This window comes from Ambystoma mexicanum, chromosome 2p (assembly GCF_040938575.1).
Source record: "Ambystoma mexicanum isolate Mex_15411 chromosome 2p, UKY_AmexF1_1, whole genome shotgun sequence".
NCBI classification, from domain to species: domain Eukaryota; kingdom Metazoa; phylum Chordata; class Amphibia; order Caudata; family Ambystomatidae; genus Ambystoma; species Ambystoma mexicanum.
In genome coordinates this window covers 596,775,467-596,796,619 of record NC_090923.1, presented here as the reverse complement: position 1 = coordinate 596,796,619, position 21,153 = coordinate 596,775,467, and the positions used below count along the sequence as shown (strand labels likewise).

The window sequence follows — 21,153 nt, the reverse complement described above, 5'->3', positions numbered from 1 at the left end:
GTTTGCCTAGTTCTTCCTGATATTGCTTCTCATCACTTTTCCCTTGAGCTTTCGGTGAATCTGTGGATCGACTATTTCTGTAATTACTGTGTTCTTTGTTTTCATAATGGTTAGACGGCCTGAGTTCTCCCCTTACGTTTGTCCTTGAGGACCACTTAGGTTTATACGGTGTCTTTTCTGCAATGTATTTTGCGCCATGATGTAAGGCCGTGCCATTTATCTCTCTCTCGTGGATTTGGTGTAAGAGCAGTGGGTTTCGAAGTTTTTCTATTTTCAAGCCTATACGGTGGAGATCCTTTACAACTTCTCTAGAGAGATCTAAAGCTGCCTTACTGTTCACATGGAGGTAGGCTTTGGCTCTGTGGTCTCGATGGTATGGTTCCACAAGTATAAAATCGGCTGATCTTAAATTTCGCAGCGTGCTTATCTTTCGCAGCAATTTCAGGACTGTACCTCGGTTCAGTACTAGATAGGTATCCTTTGCAGAGGTTTGCTCTAGTTTGAAGAGTGTTGAGCCGTGTAGCTTTTCTTGTATATTTTCCTTGGACTTTTGGTGCCTACCCATCGATTTGTGGGATTGTAATCGAGTTTTATCCTGGTGCTGCCGTTGATTTGAGCCGCAACTTGTGTCTCGATCTGGTTTGCATGTTCTTGGTATTTCTTGTTCTTTAAGGGTTTTTAAAGCCTCCAAGGCGACGCTTGGAGAATTTGCCGGCGAACTATGAGTACGAGACCTTCGCCCCCCCCCCCCCCCCCCCCCACCATTGGTGTTTGTTACCTCATTCGGTGGTGGGGTCGATTTCCCTGACGAGGGTTTTTTGTGAGCTTGTCGTTGGGGAACTGATCTTTTCCGATATTGAGGGCCTCGCCATTTCACCGAGTATTGCGAAATGGTCAGTAGATCCTGATCGGACTCATTCCCACTGCTTACATCAAGAGTCAGAACTGGTCTCAAGACAGTTTGGGGTTTCTCTGGCTGCACGACGTTATTGGGATGAGGTTTTAAAATCCCTTCATCTCGACTTTTCTGTGATTCTGGTAGTTCCCCTAGAGTGCTCTTTGCTTTTTTGTCCATTTCCAATACGCTTTTCCTCTTTGTTTGCTTTAGATTAGTCGTAAGCCGACCGGCTATGACCAGTTCCTGTTCGTGAAGTGCAGTTTTTTTTATTGACTTTTTGAAAATGGGGGCGGTACCCATGCTGTTGCCACGTTCTGTTGTCTGTGTAGCCTTAGAAGAGGAAGTAGGCAGGCTGTTTTTTGCTTCTAACTCACCTCTCAGTAAGTCAATTTTCCCCTCAAGGTTTGTGGCAATCCTATTTGAGTTTCGCTCAACGGCCGTTAGATATCCTTCGATGAAGGTTAGTTTTTCACGCAATGAGCTTATCATGGACGGGTTGTCCTTGAGTGCTTCATGAATTGACTCATACAATTTGCTATTGTCACCGCCGACATTAGGTCGGCTTTATTTTTGGAAGGGGTGTCTTTCTCTGTCATGCTTGAAATTTCACTTGAGCGCCTCGATTCGTTGGGGGTTTTTGTCTCTCTCTCGATTTGGTGATGGGCCGGTCTTTCTGTTTTCCCTTTCTTTGTTGGTGTCGGTGCACCAAGAATGATTGTAGTTTTCCCCTGGTGGCCTCCCAGAGTTCCCTAGAATATGTGGGTGTATCCATGCATATTGGTCCTTCGCGGTGGATGAAGTCTGCTCTCCTCTTTCACTAGGGGTTGGTGAGCCACCATCCCGGGGTTTTGAGAGAGCCTCCTTTGACTGTAATGCTTTGGTAGATTCATGCACTTCACCTCTCTCAGTCGCTAGGTGAGCAGAAGTTTCTTTAGCACTTTGCTTTGTCCTTTGATGGGACGAGATATTTTCTAAGTCACTGCTCTCCTCGTTGTCTGTAGGTGGGACAAGGTTTACTGAGATGCTATTTGCGATCCCTTGAGGGATACCATCAATTTTTCTAGATTTCAGTCTTGGAGAGGGTTCTGTGATAGCCTCAAGTATTTCAGCATCTGAAAGTTCCGGCTCCACCTCATGTTTCCTTTTGTGCTGTTGGATAAAATAGTCTTTGAGAGATGCCGATATCAGAGGAGTTGCTAAGCGTTTGATTCTACCCTGTGCTCGTGCCGGGGCTATGCAGGCTTTTTTCCCTGGCACCTTTTCCAACCTTGCTTTTGCTGTTTTTCTTTGCTTTGGGGGAACTGTTCTGCGTGGTACTGGAGAATTTGCAAGTGGGTCATCCAATTTGGGGACCTCGTGCTGAGGGGCTAAATTCTGGTGGCTAGAGCCTCCCCTGTCACTTTTATGTAGTTCCTGTGTTTGTGGCATGAGCTGTGGGACCTTCTCTTGTGTTTTCCCCCCAACTGCTGCAGATGGGGTGTGTTGGTCTGGATTTTCACAAAATGAGTCATCTTGGGCTGTAGTCGCCTCTTCCTCCGGTACTTCAAATACTGAGTCATCTGATTGACTCTCGCTCATTGCTGATTTTTCAGCTTCATGGTCGGTGCTCTCTGCCAGGTCTGAGCTGTTTACCCTACTTTCAATTTGGGTTACATTGGCGTTCGGTAAATTTGACTGGTTGGGACAGCCAATAGGTGAATGTGTACTTTTCAGTGACTGGTGCATTTGGACGATAGTAGAGACTTGGGGAGTTGAAATTACTTGATGGTTGGCGGCGCCCTCCGCATTCGACTTGCGGACGACTGCGTGAAAGCGCACTCCTGGCTCTGTACGTCGATCCGCGGTTCTTCTGTCTTGAGAACATTTTCGTGATGGTAGCTCAGGGCGTATAGATTCCTGCCTCGCCCATCCTCCGACAGTCTCTGGCTGGAGATCACTCGCCATAGCGGTCGAACCGCCGGGCGTTCTGTACACAGCATTTTGGAGGGGACTCCGCGCGATAATAGGGGGGGAGGGCCCCCTTCCACACTGCACCGTTCTTTGCCTCCCCTTGCCTTTTGTCACTTTGATCTGCTACTGGTAGTAAAGGACCGTCCAAGTACGTGGGGTCCACAGTGGGACTCTTGGAGCCACCTGTGTCCTTTTGCCTGACGTCGGCCCGCTGCCTATCCAGGGGTGAGTTCATCTGCGTAGGAGGCACGGGAGATGAGGGGTGTGAGCAGGGAAGATGTAAGGGGGTGGAATTACTCCCAGTCTGTGGTTGCCCCTCTCGTGGCACAGCTCTCTGTGTTTTCAGAGAATGTTTATTTAACTGGGTGTGCGCCTGGCACTCTGGGGGGTCAACAGTGTCGAGGGCCAGTTTACTGCTCCGCAGACGGCGGCTTATATCATCTTCCGATGGGGGTGGACACGCCATCCAACTCTAGGAGAGTTTGTGAGTGGGTGGTACACTGCTTTAGAGCTAAGTGGAGGACGGGACAGGGAAGAGGGGTTATCCACGTAAGCCACAAGAAGATAAGATAAGAAAAAGTGGCTTACCGTCTGCTACTTCCCAACACCCTGCTCCACACACTTGCCTATTCTTCTCCAGGTACCAGCGCCATCCAGAGCCGAACAGCAGCCAAACAGCTCTTTATGTATATGGTGCAGTGTCCTTTACTCCGCAGTCGGGCTTAACGCCGCAAGGGTGTCTGGGGCTGTTTTTGAAGCCGATAAATGTCACGTGACCACACACGTGACCGGCGCAGAGCTCCTCCTCCAGGAAGTAAGTGCACGCCGGCAGGCGCCCCAGGATATTCGGCGTGTAGCAGAAGGTAAGTCGGGATACGAGCGTTCCAGAATATTTATTTACTCAACAGTTGTATAACATGTCACTATTATAAGTAAGATAAAAATCACAATCAAAAATACACCACACCACTTCCCTTAAATTCTAGACAAGTTAGGCTCACAAAATGAAGTGGGAGCAAAATGGCACTCCAGCAATTTAAAAGGGAGGGAAAGACAAAGTTATTAGAAATTAGGCAAAACCAACAGGTAAGTAAGCAGGGCAACTGAACAAGAGTCTACAAGGTTAAAATCAGATAGAAAAGGCTTGGGGCCAAAGTCAATGGTTCAAAAGTCTTTTGCTCAAGATAATAGGTTCAATGTAGTTCGTGGTAAAGTTTGTGGCACAGATTCTGGACGAGGTTGGTCAGTAGAAAAGTTAGGTAGAAGAGAAGAGGAGGACAAGGCCTTGGATTGGAGACAGATTTCAAACACTTTCACCGCGGCTGAGCGAAACGCACAACCGGATTTGCACAGTATCTTAAAACGGAGAGGGGGCTGCAGCTGAGGCAGACGTTCCTGGAGGTTCCTGCAGGCTCACGGTTCCTGAAGCGACTGTCGGCCTGACAAGAAGTAGGAAGACTGGAGGGTCCTGCGCCACGTAGGGAAGATACCAGCAGCAGAGCAAAACAACGAATAAAAGGAGCGCTCCTTAAAACGCAAGCAGGGTCCGACCTTCCTGGCTGTCCGGCCCACTGTAGCTCTGTACAGCGAATTCGACCAGAGGGGGAGGGGTCCTGGCTTGCAGTTTGGGCGAACTGTTTGGTCCCACCAGCTCAAGGGAAGAAGTTTCCTGGAGGATCTTCTCCGTCGTCGGATTCGGAGATTCGGACCTGCAGCAGGACTTCACCAGGTGGTTCAGTCGCTGTAGGGGTCCTCTTCTTGCAGGTCCTCATTGGTTCTTTTGTTCCAGTGGCGACTCTGCTCTCCCAGTCCCAGAGACCTGCTTTTTATGTAGTTTTCCCACATTCATACAGCCTGTCTGTCAATCACACAGCAGGGTGCCTATCCTGGCAAGGACAGTCCCCTCAGCCAATCAAACAGGAGTTTGACTTGGGTTACCAAGGGAACCCATGGCAAGGGTCCGAAGATCTCTCCTTCACATCCTGCCCCTCTAGACTATCAGGCGCCTTAAGGAGGGCTTCTGGGCAGAAGCCTGCGAAAAGACAGCGAACAAAGGAATCATCCACAGTTTGGCACATAGAGAAAAACACGAGAAAGACTTTAACAAAAAGAAATGGTGAATAAACACAGCCGGAACCAAAATAAAATGTATTTGGTCAAGCGGGTTTATGTTCGAGGCTACTATAATAGCCCTAAACAATACCATGTTTATATAGTATAATCGCGGTACAAAAGTTCGGGTAGATACCACTGCCACCAGCCAAGTCTTAAAGTTAAGGGAGCAAAACAAGGCTCCAAGATGCACAGAGAAAAAGGGATAGTTAACCCTTTCCAGTACTCCATGTAAAATGGGGTGTACTGGGTCTGTAATTTAAAGTGACTATATAAAGTTAATGGCAACTTTACCTGTTTCTAGGGGACAGTAGTCGGCCCCTGAAGAATGGAGTCAGAGGGAAGTCTCAAAGACCACCCAGTGTCACTGCACTGAAGGTGCTGTGTAACGCACACAAAAAGTGGTGCACTTGGAGTAGGTGAGGCTCCAGTGCCCAAGATCACACAAAAAGTGAAAACACACACAGCAAAACACATGTAAGAGTGGGAAAAAGGCTCATAGTCTTACCAGGTGAAAGAAAAATCCTAGAGATCCAGCAAAGCTGCTGAGGGCCTCATTAGGTAAGGGGAATCAGCCATTTATTGGGAATTCTCCCCAACAACATGCCAGACAAATATCTAGAAGACGGTAGATCTCCCCTTCAACCTAGAATTCTCTATCGATGAAAGGAAATCCAGTGTAACCCCCAGCCAGGTCAAACCGTTTCTGGGGGCTCTAATTAGAACCGAAGACGGGCTCTTCTTTCCCTCCAATGAGAGGGTCCAAAACATGCGGTTCCAGACCCTCACTATGTAGCCAGTCACCAGGTGACCGTACACAAAGCCATGTGACTGATGGGGATGATGACTTCCTGCATCTACATAGTTCCTCACACTCATCTGCGCATGCAAGTGTCTCTCAAGCCAATGGTGTCAGGCCAGCGGCTAGTAGGACGATCTAGTGGTTATCTCGGCAGCCCTCGTTCACTCTCTGAAGTGGTGGTCAAGGGAAAGCGAACATTGTGGAGAGAAAGTCTTCTGTCCCGAAAGTGTAAGGATAAGAGGACCTACCCACCCCTGCATGTGATCTTTGAAAACTGAAATATGGAGCCTACGAATCCTGGAGCTCTGAAACCCGACCTACAACATTCAATTACCTCCAACATTCAAAAAGCCTTTTTAGACAAAATATTGCTCCTACAATCTGATAGAGGACAGAAAACGTAGCCTGATATCAGACTCTAAGCCTACCAAGTTCCAAGGCCCCCTGCCCAAACCTTGCAGCCTTTTCAAATTCTCACCCGTCACTATTAAGGACGTAGAAGGCATCATAGCTAGCTTAAAGCCTATGAGATGTCAAGGCGACACCTGTCCCTCCTCAGTCATAAAAGAAGGGGCTAGGGAATTCACTCCTTTCATTACCTCCTTTATCAACTCCTCTTTCGCAACCTGCTCAGTTCCCAACAATCTTAAAGATCATGCCTCTCCCCAAAAAAACCTAATCTCTCCCCAAATATTCCGACTAATTTCAGGCCCATAACACCAGTACCTTTTCTCTTGAAAATTCTAGATAGAGCAGCATACCTGCAAATCCAAAACCACCTAGAACTAACAACCTTCTAGGCCTACGACAGTCGGGGTTCAGACCAAAACCTGGTACTGAAACAGCCCTGATTGATCTAAGAATTTAGATGGATGAGTTGAAAGATAAAGGAAACCTGGCCCTGCTCCTCCTTCTCGACCTGTTAGAGGCCTTTGATCTGGTCGACCATAAGATTCTTACTGGACACCTGACCTCATCAACCGCCTTCTCACCGAAAGCTGCTGCCTGGATTCATTCCTTCCTAGCAGACAGGACTATGAGGGTTTTCACACCCTCAGTCGACCCAGCCCCAATCTCTTGCAGAGTTCCTGTCCTGTGTCCCTGATGCTTTACAATATTTTCATGAAGCTCCTATTCGACCACCTGGATGATTTGAGTGCCATCTACACAAACGATGGGGATGACACGCAAATCCTCATCACACTGTCAGGTTCCTATGATAAAGACTTTAAACTGTTGAATGAAATTTTCCAAAAAATGTAGGCATGGATGGCCACCCATGGCCTCTGCCTGAACGAGGACAAGACCGAGCTACTGCTCCTTGGTTCATGAGCTCGTCTCAATAAACTAAACCGCCAATACACCACCTTTTAACATCAACGGTAATAACATCGCAGTTTCTCATGAAGTGAAAACTTTGGGCATCTACCTGGATTCCACCCTCTCCCTCACCAGGTGGGTAAATGCCACAGCCTCCGCCACTGCATATACTACCAAACTGATTAATGCCTGCAAGCCTTTCTTGTCTACCAACAGTTATATCTCCCTAGCCATAGCACTTATCCTTTCAAAACAGGACTATTGTAATGCTCTGTACCTAGGCACCAACAAACGTAACCTGAAGAAATTGCAAGTTCTCCAAAATGATGCCCTGAGGTCTGCTCTTAACATCCCGAAAGCCAATCATATTTCTGCAGCAGGACGGAATGTCAACTGGTTCCCCATGCAAGACAGAGTAGACTTAAAAACTCTAGCGATCACGCATAAATGCCTATCGAACTCTTCCCCTAAATACCTTGTTGACAAATTCACCAAAAGCCACTCTGTCAGGTCCACCAGATCATATTACTCGCACTGTCTAAATAGCCCCCGATATAAATTACAAATATCCGGTGGATCTAGCTTCCCAGTGCATGCAGCCAAGCTGTGGAACTCACTGCCGGTCTCACTATGAGCCGGATCATCATTCAAGACATGCAAGGAGAAATGTAAAATCCTGACTCTTCAACCAGCAGGTCCAATGTTGACAAACACACCTGGCACTGCTTGTCAATCTGCTTATGTATAATTGCCCAGATATCGAACACCACGCAATCGATTTTTATGTTCAACTAATGTATGTAACTTAAGTAATGCCTATGTACAGTATGTAGCTTAAGCTGTAACACTATGGCCACATATTCTCATGTATTGTCATTGTATATTCACTGTATTTTCAATGTAACTGCACTAAGATACCTTTGGGTCGGTGCGCTCTATAAATAAACTAAACTTAACATCTCCAAAATGTAGATGGAAGCCCTTTCTCAAGAGCAGACTGGATGGGACTGGCAGTCCTTACTTTGGAATATTGAATAAATGTGCTCGCTTGATGGACAGCATGCATGATGTCCCAGTTTGGATGATGAATTGTACCTTGGGCGCTTGTCAAGTGAGTGCTTTGAGGGTGTTAGTTGCCACTGTGCTCACTTTTTCTTTATTTTCCTTCTTCTTAAGTTGTACCTGACAAAGCAACTGTTTAAAAAAAGTAAGTCTCTTATACCGAACTGCCTGTGAAGTACTTTACATTCTCCAGCATAGGGCCTTTCATGGAATCACATGCTCATGGATATTCCCTGTTGTCAGGCTGGGAATCCTCGACAAAAATTAAACCAATTTGGCTTTAAGCTAAAACTGCTAGTCTCCTCTTTAGCCTATCAATGACACTCGCCCTCCTAAGCTCCTCCCCTGGTGGCCATCTTCAGATTTTACAGCATGTTTCTACTCTTTCAGGACCGACAGGTCCACTGAGCATACTCTCTCTAAGAAGAGGTCGAAGTTCTTTGATGATACTTCCTTGGTGAAGGTCCAAAAGAAGACAAAATCTTATGATCATTGCCTTCCTCATCTTTGGTCTCCGCGGCTGCGGGACCTAGTTCAGAGAGTGGCCAGTCTTTGTTGACGGACCACCTCAGTCAGCGAGGGTGTCACCGTCGACACGAGCCAGGTCAACGACCACTTCATCCATCAAGACAGTTGCCCCGTTAAAGACCACCCATCGACTCCGTCTGCAAAGTCTGCCAAAACAAGTCTTCCTTTGACAGCGGCTATACCAAAAGATTCATCAAAGACCACCCATTTTACCTCTGCAAAGGTCACCATGCCACAGGTTTCTCTGCCTCTTAGGCATCCGTCGGCAGCCCTGACAATGATCCTGTCAACGGCGGCTCCTATTGCTGCTCCATATGCCCCAGTCATTGCCTCTAATTTGGAAAGGGAGCTGCCTCCAGCTCTGGGGTTCCTGCCCAGACCCACCAAGGCTGCACCACTCTTTACTCGGGCTCCTCTGGGATCCCCCAAAAGATCAACAGCCATCCACACCAGTTCTGAGTAAGAACTGCCAGATGACCTACTGTAATTGGGAAGGGGGGCATGGGGAACAGAGACCCATCCTGCCTGTACCTCATCAAGCGCCACTGGCCTACGGGTCTTCACGCACGCTTAGCCAGCCAATGTGCTCCAGTTCCTGTTCCTGCTGTGCCAGCTGCACCTGCATCAAGGGACATGTCCTTGTACATTCTAACCACCCTTTGCGCACTGGTGGCTGAAATTCAGCAGTGACTGCCAACTGCTCCTGTCCCTGCTCCAGCAAGAAGTTCTCCAATGTCTCCTCTGCATCAGCTGACACTGCCTCAGGCCCCTGTTACTCCTGTGCCATGCCCTCTGCCTCCTATCGTGGAGAAGTCAGTCCAAACGAACAGGGCCACGGACATCGACACTACTGGTACGCACACAGAGGAGTTTGAAGACTACGTTCATGCGGATAGGGATCATGTAGATGCTGATGCGCTCACTAGGGCCTCTGTCCCAGACTAAATCGTCTGTTTCCACTCAACTATTCAACCTGATGCCAGAAGAGAAGAAAAAGAAGGGTTTCATATTTGAACGGCGGGAGTCTTCCAAGAAGGACCATAGTCTGGTTTGCTTTATTGGATGACAAATGGGAGGATGGCTTGGCAGTCATGAAGGCTCCTAATACCACGCCTGCAAAGTGTGGCCAGTTGGAGAAGAAGTACCAGGTTCCAGACTCTGCCCCTAGGTGCCTCAGGTCCTATCCCTCGTCTGACTCGCTGGTATCAGCCGCCGCCAGAAGGATGTCCTCCAACCCCTCTTTGTCATCCATAGTGCTTCTGGACCAGGAGGGCAAGAAGCTTGATGATGCAGAAAAGCGCATGGTCACCACAGCAGCTTCTACAATCAATGCCGCCAAAACCCGCGCCATCCTGTCGAGGTACGATGGTGAACTGTGGTACTTGCTGTGGTCCATCCTCAGCTTCCTCCCTGATAAGAAGGCCGAAGCCCTGGCCCTGTTCCAGAAACTGGACGTGGCTTCTGACCACGTCCTCATGGTCGCTCTCGACAGAGCCCTCTGTGTTCCACCAGATGGGGAATGGGGTAGATCTCAGGTGGCAAGTTGGGCTTTTACACACAGATGTGCAGACCAAAGTCATCGACATGCTGTTCGATCTGGGCAACCAGTTTGGTAAAGCGGTCGATGACACCCTCCAGGCCATTAAAACTGACATGAAGACTGTGCACTCTCTGGGAACCCTGCGGCAGAGGCAGCGCCCTTTCGTTCTCCTTCAGATCTTCCAAGAGTTACATCACCCCCTACAGTTATCCCTCCTGCTCCACCAATCAGGAGGCTTATAGGGGACACTCTTAGACCTACGGCAACGGCACTCAGCATCATCCTCCCTCACCCACCCAGCCCCCCAAACCTCCAGGACGCAGACGCCAAATCAGGCCTGAACCGGCCCAGGACCCGCCTGCACACTCCGCACCCCAGTGGGAAGCTGACTGTCAAAGTTTGTCGAGTGGCAAAAGATCTCTACAGACAAGTGGGTGCTGGATGTTCTTCAGCAGGTTCACGCTTTTGAATTTCAAAACTGGTGCCCCTGCATTCTTCTTGTTGTGCAACAAGAGCTGAACATGCCACAGCTTCTAGGGGAGGTTCAAGCCATGCTATGCAGTAGGGCAACACAACTGCTCCCTTAGTGGCTCTGGAGTGTACTCAAGATACTTTCTGGTATGAAAAAGGTCAGGAGGGTGGTGCCCAGTCGCAGACCTGCGATGCCTCAACAAGTTCCTCAAATCCTTAATGTTCTGGATGGTCACATTGCAGCACGTGCTCAGCCAGCTGGAAGAGGGGGACTTTTTGGCAACTCTCGACTTGGAGGACGTGTACTTCCACATCCCCATTCATCGCAAACACTGATGTTCCTGCGTTTCATCATCCAAGTGCGTCACTACAAGTTCAAGACCCTTGCCTTCAGCCTCAAAATCGGCTCTGAGGGTGTTGACCAAGTGATTGGCGCCAGTGGCAGCACATTTGCGCTACAAAGGAATCAACGTCTACCCTTACTTGAACCATTGGCTCATCTGGTCCTGTTCCCACGCACTGGCAACCCAGCACACCGCAAAGACCATCCAACTTCTGACTTTGCTAGGATTCCAGATCAACTGTCCAAGGTCCTGTGTAGTGCCATCTCAGAACGCACTGTTCCTGGGTACCTGACTCAACACCAGTCTCGTGTCTGGCAACTCCCTCGGCAGAGAGGGTGACATCCATTCTGGGGAAGGTCCAGCAGCTCTCTGCAGTGGCCGTGGCAACAGTCCTGTTCATCATGTTGTGGATGATGTCTTCGTGCATCCATTAGGTCCCCTTTTGCAGGCCACAGATGAGACCCCGTCAAGGGTTTCTGGTTGCCAGGTGGAGGCAGGTCTCTGGCCCGTAGACCGAAAAAATCTCCCCCAATCGGGCATTTGGTCAAGCCCTACAATGGTAGTCCGTTCATCCACACCTCTCTCGGGGATCTCCTTTTCTGAATCTTCGTACTAGGCTACAGTCACGATCTATGCCACTCTGGATGGTTGGGGATCCCACACCAGACAGGACAGGCTCACCCCAGAGGCCTCTGGCTTCCAGAGGAAAAGGAGTTGCACATCGCCCTTCTGGAACTGCGGGCAGTCTTCTGGGCCCTCAAGTCTCTTCAGCCTCAGTTCCATGGAAAGGTGGTGCAGATCTTAATGGCTATCACCACCACTGTGTTTTACATCTGAAACAGGACGGGATGCGCTCCACCACGCTCTATCCCTGGAGGCACAGGCTCTATGGCACTGGGACATTCTTAAATGCATGTTTCTCGACCCATTTCACCTGGCAGGCGTCAAGAACACCATTCCAGACTTTCAGCATCGAGCTGTGCTGCCACAAATGGGAGCTTCAACAAGCACAAGTGTTGCGCCTGTTTGGCGATTGGGGTCTCCCTCAGATCAACCTCTTTGCGACAGCTGCTAACTCTCAAGTGTCAGAAGTTTGTCGGTGGTCCCGGCCATCAAATTTCCACCACTTCTCGACCACCTCTCCAGAGAAGGACGGTCAATCATTCACCACGACCCAGCATCGCTGAGCCTCAACGCCTGACTCCCACAGCCATAGAATTTGGACACTATTTGCTGCCTTTAGAATGCAAGAAGGTCCTGGTCAAGACCAGGGCTTCTTCTACATTGACTTGCTAAAAGCATAAATGGAAGCGCTTTATAGTGTGGTGACGACCACAGAAGATTTCTCTTGTGCGTGGCAGCACCGCAGCTTCTCCTGTACCTGCTGTGAAGAGTCAGGAATTAAACATGGACACATATGTTTTCGGTTTTTTACAGACTTTTATTAAAGTAAAAGGGGTTGGGGAAATGGCTTTCTGACCCTGCTCCAAGATGTATTTCTCTACCTAGAGCAAAACCTAAGGATTTGTCAGTGTCAGAATGTCCAAAACAAAACAGTTGTGTCCAAAGTTCTATTCTGACCCTCAAACTAAGTTCTAAGGTGAAAAGGTCCTTCAGTGTTTTTAGAAAAGTGTTTGAAATTATAAACAACTCCAACATAAATGTTCTTCAAGATGAAAGATCCTTGCTCTAGAGCAGGCTTGTCCAACCTTTTTGAATGTGGGGCCGAAGTATTAACTTTTTGTCACCCAGTGGGCCGGCGAGCCAAAAGTCAACAACCTTACCCAAAGCAGTATATTAAAAAGCGATATTGTGTGACCTTTGACACAATAGCATCACAGGCAGTAATAGCCATGCAGTCCCAAAGATAGCTTTTGGTGTCATGGGCAGTGATCAAAGGTTAGTCGCTTGTGATTTCTTTTAGTGTCTGTGTTAATATTTTTCTGAAATGGTGGGGGCGACCGAGCGTAGCGAGGAGCTACAAGGATCTGGGGAGGGTTTGGGGGGGGGGCATTCTCCCCCAAGAATTCTTTTTCAGATATGGGGTTGAAATGGTGCATTTTACTGCAGAAAAGGTGACCAAAAAGCCATAAGTTTACAATCAGTTCTAAAGGGGGAACATGAAAATTCCATGTCACCAACAGCAGAAAAGAACATTTTACAACACAACACATTTTAATGATCAATGTGTCCACAGTTTAAGACAGCACTGTCACTGATGTAACACATTGTCATGCTGGTTGTACCCAAAATATGCCTCTGAAGCAACTTGTTTATGCTGGCTGTTCCAAATTTAGGCCAGCATTGTCCCGTACAAAGCATGATTGATGCTGCCTGAGCATGTGCAGTGTGCCCAATACATATGGCAGCTTATCTCTGTAATACACATTACTTCTGTGGTGATGAAAGAAGCATAATTCAATTGAACAGATGAAATGTGGAAAAGCGATCACCCAAAGGTGAACCTAATTGAAGAAACGCAATGTGAGCACAATCTTAAAGTATGCAAGCTAGCAGGCCTAGTGCACACTTAACCTTTTCTTTCTTTCACCAATAAATCGGGGGGAGAATGCGAACGCAGTCCCCCACTACCAGAAATCATGCAGTTGTGTATCCCGCATTTGGGGACATAGCAGGGGTCCGTAAATCCGATGTGCAATGGGTAAGCCTCACCCTGGGAGATCTGCTCTTGAGATCAGATTCTCCCCTGCCAGCTAAGTATGAGTTGCATGCAAGAGGGCAGGTTTTGGGCCAGTTCTGGAATCCCCGTTAAGCGAGGGTGAGAAGACAGGCCCTGACCCAGCCCCAGGCCCCCTATCCCAACCGCCCCCTCCCTCCCCCCCAGAAACTCTGAGCATCTGCAGAGCTGCCTGTCCTGTGTGCAGGGGGAAGCTCCAGCAGGCAGAGCCCAGCAGAAGAGCAGCTTGTAGCACAGTTCCTTTCTCCCATCAGGCTCTGCTCGGCCCGTGATTTGTATAAATAGCAGGATGGCTCGAGCAGGCCTGTTGCAGTCTGCCCACTGGCCTGTCGGCCCCACACAGGCCCATGGCCCTCCTGAGCAGGGCTGCTCAGCGCTGGGCCCATTGACACCATCATAATCATCCTGGACCTCGATGGTCCACCACCCCTGAATCTCAGAGTTCTGCTCAATGACAATGCTGAAGCTTTGACATCTTTGCCGTAACCATATGCCGCGTTGTGTCAGCCGAGCCTGCGCAGCGCCAAAGGCAAGTATTCCCTTGTCCGGGTCCAGAGGTCACTGAGTCTTCCAGTTCCATCCACTAGGCACGGCCTACTGTTCCCAGCGTTTTCTACCCGCAAATCAGCAACACTGCCAAACAGAACTGCATCATTGGGGCCCATTCATTGGGGCCCATGGCTGCTGCTCTCCGACTTGACCCCAGCCCAGCGCAAAGGCACCTATGCTCCTGGTCTGATGCTGAAAAGCCTGGCTCTGCTGAGATCCGAAAGACAAGAACTAAGGTATTTTGGGAACATGGTACTATTGTTTTTTGTGTTGCAACTTTATCAGCTCACACCTCTCCTGAAGGGTATAGGCTGCCCTCAGACTGCGCTACCAAAAGAGTGAAAATAAGTTATACCTGTTGGGCTTGCCTGTTTCACTTTTATGATTGGGATCACTGCTGCATGGGTATTAAGCATGTTATAAATAACCTATCATATCATACATCACAGCAAGGTGTAGGACTGAATTGGCAAAGGGACTGGGGCTCCCATCTGCGATATGTCAAGCTCCCACCCCACCCCCATGTGGATCTGAATAAAATGTGTAACCTTCATAAGCAACTTACAGAAACATTGGCAGGTGGTCCACTGAGGCCCATTTGCAGGTTGCAGTGTGTTATTGGGGCACTACTAGGGTAACATATTATGTGCTAGCCCTTGGTGTTCCTTTTCCCCGCCGCTTGTGCTTTGAGTCGGGGCAACATTCTTCCTCCGCGTTTTGTTCAAAAAATGTGTTGGTCACATTGTTATTCTTATTCAGATCTCCGTTATGAACTGTGCACCAACCTGCGCCCAATGTTTTCAGCTCTGTGTCGTCCTGCTTCCAATTGTGCCTGAGCTAATACAGAACATGTTTGTTCCGCATGCGGGTTTTTATTTCTATACATTTTTCCCCCCATCTGCCATAGTTAAGTGTAGTTTGCTGCTCAACCATAGTATGTCCAAAAGGGTAGGGTCTTTCAGTCACCCTTTGTACTGGCTCAGGCGCCATAGAACTCTATGGGGAATGCCCACCGTGCAACTGGTGTTCCAGTGAGGTTTCAGCTTGTTGTGTACACACGGTATTCCCCTTTCTTCTTTTCAGATGGCTTTGCGCTTTAAAATGTGGTTGTCGTATAATTTACGACCTGCCATGTCGAGGGGTCACGCCTGCTTTCCCTCTCCTGTTCCAACACATAATGCTCCTGGCGGCATCAATTCTTTGCAGTTTCTGCTTGCGGCTGCTTATCTCCCAATGTGTTGTAGCCCCGTGTGTTCCTGCTTCCAAATGAAGCCCACGTTGATTTTAGGAAGGCTCTGCAGCGTTTCAGCAGTGGTACGCAGAGGTGTCAGAGGGGTTGGGTAAAGTCAGTCATCTGCGCAGGCGCCAGTACGCTGGTCCTCCTTTTGCAGCCTCCCTGGTCCAGCTGGCAGAAGCGCCCAGCATTTTGATGTGCCAGCGGGGTTCACTAATTTATGCAATGTTTGTCGGATATCCACAAACATTGCATAAATAAACAAATTAACACGCCATGGCTGAGGGCTGTAACTACCTCTGTTGACCCCATTGGGGGGGGGGGGTTACAGTTTTACGCATGTTTTTATGTTTTATGTTGGACAACCCTGCTCTAGAGGATAGTTCCCTTCCCATGGATCCACATTACTTTCTGATGTTTTCCACAAGTGCTTATGCCGTTTTTGTTCAGCAACCACACTGATACATGGATGGTTTTGTCTTGTCAGGATACCTCATATACTCTCCTGCCAGGTTTTGCTCCTACTCTCCTGGTTAATATAGTCCCTTTTCCAGTCCTGATGTATATCTTTCTCAGGACCTATTTAATTTCTGTACTTTCTGTTCACCATTCAGCTTGTTATTGCTTGGTACACTTTTTCCTCAGGACTTTCTTTACATACACACTTGCAGCTGCCTGGTATATTCTCCTGCCAGGGCTTCTTATAATCACACACTCGTAATTACCTGGTATACTTTCCTGTCAGGGCTTCTTGTAATCATACACTTCCAGGTTTGCATGTTCTTCTTTGATAAGGTACCTGCTAGATATATTATCCTGTCCAGATGTTCTCATATACTTGTACAGTGTACCCCGACAAATGTGAAAGTGTTTCTCTCGCAGTTTGTTTCCCGTTTCCACAAAAAGCTTTCTCACTCTTTCTCCATTCATAATTACTTGCATTCGGCGTAGCCGCTGATACGTCCCAGTGTCCCCACTGTCTGTGGGAGGACTCACTGGTTCTTGTTGGCATTCCTGCTTTCTCTTGCGGCCAGCCGGTGACAGTCTTTCAGCACTTTCCTTCTCTCTGCCACCTTCTGTCAACTTTCCCGTCTCTCGCAGCTTCTGTTGGGCGTGTCTGCTTTGTTCTCCAGCATGGATTCACATGCTCATGAATATTCCCCTTCGTCAGGCTGGGAATCCTCAGCAAAGAAAAAAAAAATCAGTTTCGTTTCTGAACTGTCTTTCCACTAGTAACCAATCACTGGTCTCTGGGTCATACTGCCCCCAGCCAATGACTGCCCTCTACAAAAGCTCCTCCTCTGGCAGCCATCTTCAGATTATTACCGCACGTTCAAGTGTTGGGAGTCCTTGTGCTGTAGCTCTCGAGCTTTTACTGCGTTTTGCGTTTTTTCGAAGAGTTTACTATTATATTTTTGGTCAATCAAGCCTCAAGCTCCACCGATTCTTCTTCCAATCAACGGGGACCCGTTTTCGTAATTTTCTACGCCCCTCATGGGCATCTTTTCATCGAGTTTACACTTCTTGGAGGATTCCAGAAGAGGCCTACCCCGCGTGGACATGGCCCAGGACAAAGGAAGCATGACGCCTGTTGGATCCAAGCTGTTCAGGAGCTGCCCTGGATGCGGACTACAGAACGTCTTTGAGGATGAGCACTCTCGGTGCCTCTACTGCCTTCACAACGACAAATCGCACGTGGAGAAGGACTGTGCGTTTTGTAAGAACATGTCCGAACGGACCATGAAGGATCGTCTTACTCGGCTCGCCAACGTGCTGGAGGGGGAAGAGCCCAGCAGCAGGTGAGAAGAGAAGTCGGAGCGGTCTTCCAAGACCTTTGAGGGCGCTCCGGCGACAGGGGCCCAACAAATAGCAAACCACCGCGGGCACCGGGAGCGCCGATCGGTCAGGCTCCTCAGCTGCCAGGCAGGGCGCCTTATCACCAACACCATCAACCACAAGCCCAAGCTCTGGCTTGGTGAAGAGTAAGTCGGAGAACCCGGGTAAGATTGGATCCCGATGGAGACAGCCGAGGGGGAGCGTGGCGGTGACCCTCCCCCCAAGGTGAAGGCCTCAAGCACGCCCATGGTCGTGAAGGCCCTGATTCATCCGACTAAGGCCTCGATTGAAGGAGTTGTGGTGGCCCTGGCGAATCCTACAGAGGCTTCCCCAGTGGAGACGGCTCCAGGGGCTAGAGTTTCCCTGCCACCCTGGAGGGGATCTTCTTTTCTGCCTATCGAGAAGACCCCTGTTGAAACCCCAGCAGGAGAAAGAGGGTGGGGTGGCACGGTAGCAATAACGGACACGGATACCGCCTCTGAGTATGAGTTGGCTAGCGTTCAAAGGAACCTGGACAGGAAGTCCGACGAATCCAGGACCCACGGGAAGGATCCCGATGAAGTGAGCAACGTGGGAGCCGACGAGGAAGGTAGGGCCGCGGAGGGCCCCTGCCGTCGGTCCCATTGCAGCCGGTACCCGTACCAGGGGACAATTCAGGAGCTATCTTGATGGCCATACAGGCCCTCTGTACGGAGATAAGGACAAGGATTCCCTTACCCCCCCACCGACGACCCAGCGGAGCCTGGACCATCGGGGAGCCCACCTAACAAGCGGAGACGAGTCCATCCTCCTCCCCCTTCCAGCCTTCACCCCCATCCCTTCCTCCGAGGGATGAGGCGGGGACGGATGACGGTGGTGTCGACGGAATGGACCTCCCATCAACACCCCCTCACCCCCCCCCCCCCCCCCCCCCGGAGGAAATTGGCTCCTTCCACGCCATGATCGCCAGGGCATCTGAGCTCTTCCAGCTCTGCCCCAAGGAGCAGAAGGAGGGCTTCCTCTACCAACGACGGGAGGCCAAGAGGGAGACTGTCCTCTCTGTCCCGTTACTGGATGACATCTGGGATGAGGGGCTGGCACTCCTGAAGAACCCGGCCACGGCTCATGCTAGAAGAGACTGGTACAGAAGTAGTACCGGGTCCCGGACTCTGCGCCTATGTGCCTCAGAGCACAGCCGTCCCCGGATTCAGTGGTCTCCGCTGCAGCAATGAAGAAATAGGCGGGAGCGACAGCCTCAACTTCTACATCCCCCCCCCCCCCAGACGGCAAGGTGAAGAAGCTGGACGCCATGGGAAGACGGGTCATATCGTCGGCGACGATGACGATTTAAAGCGGCCAACGCCCTTGCAATCGTTGCATGCTGTGACAGGGAGCTGTGATTCAAGATCGCTCCTCTCCTGGATGACAAGAGGGCTGAGGCCCTGGAAATCCTACAGGAAGGCGAGGTGGCTTCGGACCACGCCATAACGGTGGCCACGATGGGCAACAGCGTTTGGCTTTGCCGGCGCGGGTGGCTCAAGGCCACCGATTTCCGCCAAGACGTGCAGACCAGGGTTCTGGACATGCCCTTCGACGGGAACAACCTGTTCGGCAAGACAGTGGACGAATCACTGTAGGCCATCAAGGTGGATGTTAGGGAGAATTCTCATTTATGGCTAATTTCCCTCACCTAGTGAGTGCCCCAGCAGCTTTGCTGGATTTCTGGGGTTTATTTTTTCCACCTGTTAAGAGTGTGAGCCTTTTTCCCACTCTTACATGTGTTGTACCATGTGTATTTCTACTGTTTGTGTGATCTTGGGCTCTGGAGCACACCACTCCATGAGCCCCACTTTTTTGTGTGTTTTACACAGCACCTTCAGTGCAGTGACACAGGGTTGTCTTTTAGACTTCCCACTAACTCCATTTTTCTGGGGCTGACTACTGTCCCCCAGAAACATGTAAAGTTGCCATTGACTTTATATAGTCACTTTAAAACTACAGACCCAGTACACCCCATCTTACATGGAGTATTGGAAAGGGTTCATCCCTACCCCTTTTTGTCTGTGCCTCTGAGCTTTATTTTGCTCTTAACATTTGGACTTGGCTGGTGGCAGTGGTATCAACCCTTTCTTTTCTACCGCCATTATACTATATAAACGTGGTACTGTTCCAGGCTATTGTGGTAGCCTCGAACATAAACCCGCTTGCCCAAATACTTTTTATTTCGGGTTTAGTCGCCATTTCTTTTTGTTAAAGTCCTTCTTGTGGGGAGCCACCAGGGGGCGTGGAGATGGCTTGACGCGTCCCTTACTGTCTCCTCCGCGTGCTGCGAGTAAAGGGACCTGAGCCCCCCCCCCCCCCCCCAAGATTCCCCAGGAGTGAGACTGGGACCCGTGGACACCCCCTCTCCCCCCCTGCGAGGTGGTGTGCTGCGCGGGAGCGTTTCTCCGGCCGTTTTTGGTACCTGCCAGCCCGGGATCCCGAGGAGTATCGGCTCGGGCCAGAGGGTTCCAGCCACTAGACCCGCTCTTGGGTCGCTGCTCCCTGTCTGGTGGAGCGTGGAGGCACTGTGTCGCTCGAGTTCTGGAAAGTGGGGGACTGCCCACCCCCCCCTGTATTAGAAGACTGCGTGCCCCTGCTCCCTGGGGCCGGAGCGCCTGAGGAAGGTGTCGTTTGCCAGGGGACCCGCCGGACTTCGGGAGTGCGACGCTCTGCTGTTTCTGGGCTGCCCCCACCCGGATCTCTGCCTGTCTCTGGTGCGTCCCCCGCGAGTGGGGAGTCCGACTGGGGAGGAGTCGTCGGCGTCCCCCGCTGAGGCTCGGGAGCGGTGGAGGATGCTCCCCCGGTGGTAGGACGCTGTAGGCCCCGGCCTGAGGGGGAAGGAGCTGCAGTCCTTGTGGGGCGGAGGTGCCGGGGTCTTGTCTGGACGGCCTTGGCACTTCGCTCAGGGGGGACCTGGAGGGGGAGTGGTGGCAGCCGTCAGTCCCGTTCTGCCTCCTCCTCGCTCCTTGCTGCCAGCACTTAGAACAGCGACTTCCTGGGGTGACTTGGAACTTCCCCTGCCTGGCTATTGAAGTACCCGTTCCGAGAGCCCTCTTGGTGTCCTGTAAGGTGCCTCCAGGTTCCAGATTGTGGCACTTTTTTAAACTGCGCTGACTTAATGTGAACTGTGTACCGCCATTTTAGGTCCAACCCAATAAAACCTACTTGGTGGAGGTGGAGCCCGGACGCCCTGGAACTGTTGTAGAGTGCAGGAGTATTGTCGGAGCCCTCAGTGGGAGGAGGAGCACCGGACCCTGTGTCTTTCTTGTGGAGAGAGCTGCAGAGTGGCTCCTAATTTATTGTGGTGCTGGGAAGTAAGTGGGTCCCTCCCTGCCATTCCTGAAGGGAGTCGGGATCCCCGCGTGGAGCGAGAGTCTGGGCCTATCAGGATGTGGAGGGCATAGGGGGGCCCCTCGTACCATCTACCTGCTTGTTCTGTTGCTTGTTGCCCCTTGTTTTTTTTTTTTTTTTTTGGGGGGGGGGGGGCCCTCCCAGTCCAAGAGCTTTCCATTGAGTGCCCCCTGACGGCCTGCTCTTTCGAGGGGGCTTGTTGGGACAGGTGTTGGGCTGTTGGTCTGTTGGTCCAGAGGGGGTATCTGGGGCTCCTTTGGGTTGTTCGGGAGAGGAGGAGGGGTCCCTGTCGAGGGTGGTCCTGGCCCCTTGGGAGCCTTCCCGGATGAGCTGGGCAAAGTCCCTCCAAAAGTATTGTTATTCTCCCTCGCTGGTTCAGGACTTGCCCGTCATGTCTTCCAAGGCATCAACCGAGTCTCTAGACACCCAGGAGGTTA

At 50.3% G+C, this 21,153-nt stretch overlaps 1 protein-coding gene and 1 non-coding gene across 2 annotated transcripts in view; one reads left to right on the top strand and one right to left on the bottom strand.

Annotated features, from left to right (window-relative positions):
* RAD54L2 (RAD54 like 2) overlaps positions 1–21,153 on the top strand; it is a 1,748,428-nt gene that overhangs the window by 932,992 nt on the left and 794,283 nt on the right. The window lies entirely within an intron of this gene.
* On the bottom strand, positions 13,588–13,749 carry LOC138568203 (U1 spliceosomal RNA). Its single transcript, XR_011302558.1, has one exon. It is a non-coding gene; the product is annotated as a U1 spliceosomal RNA (small nuclear RNA).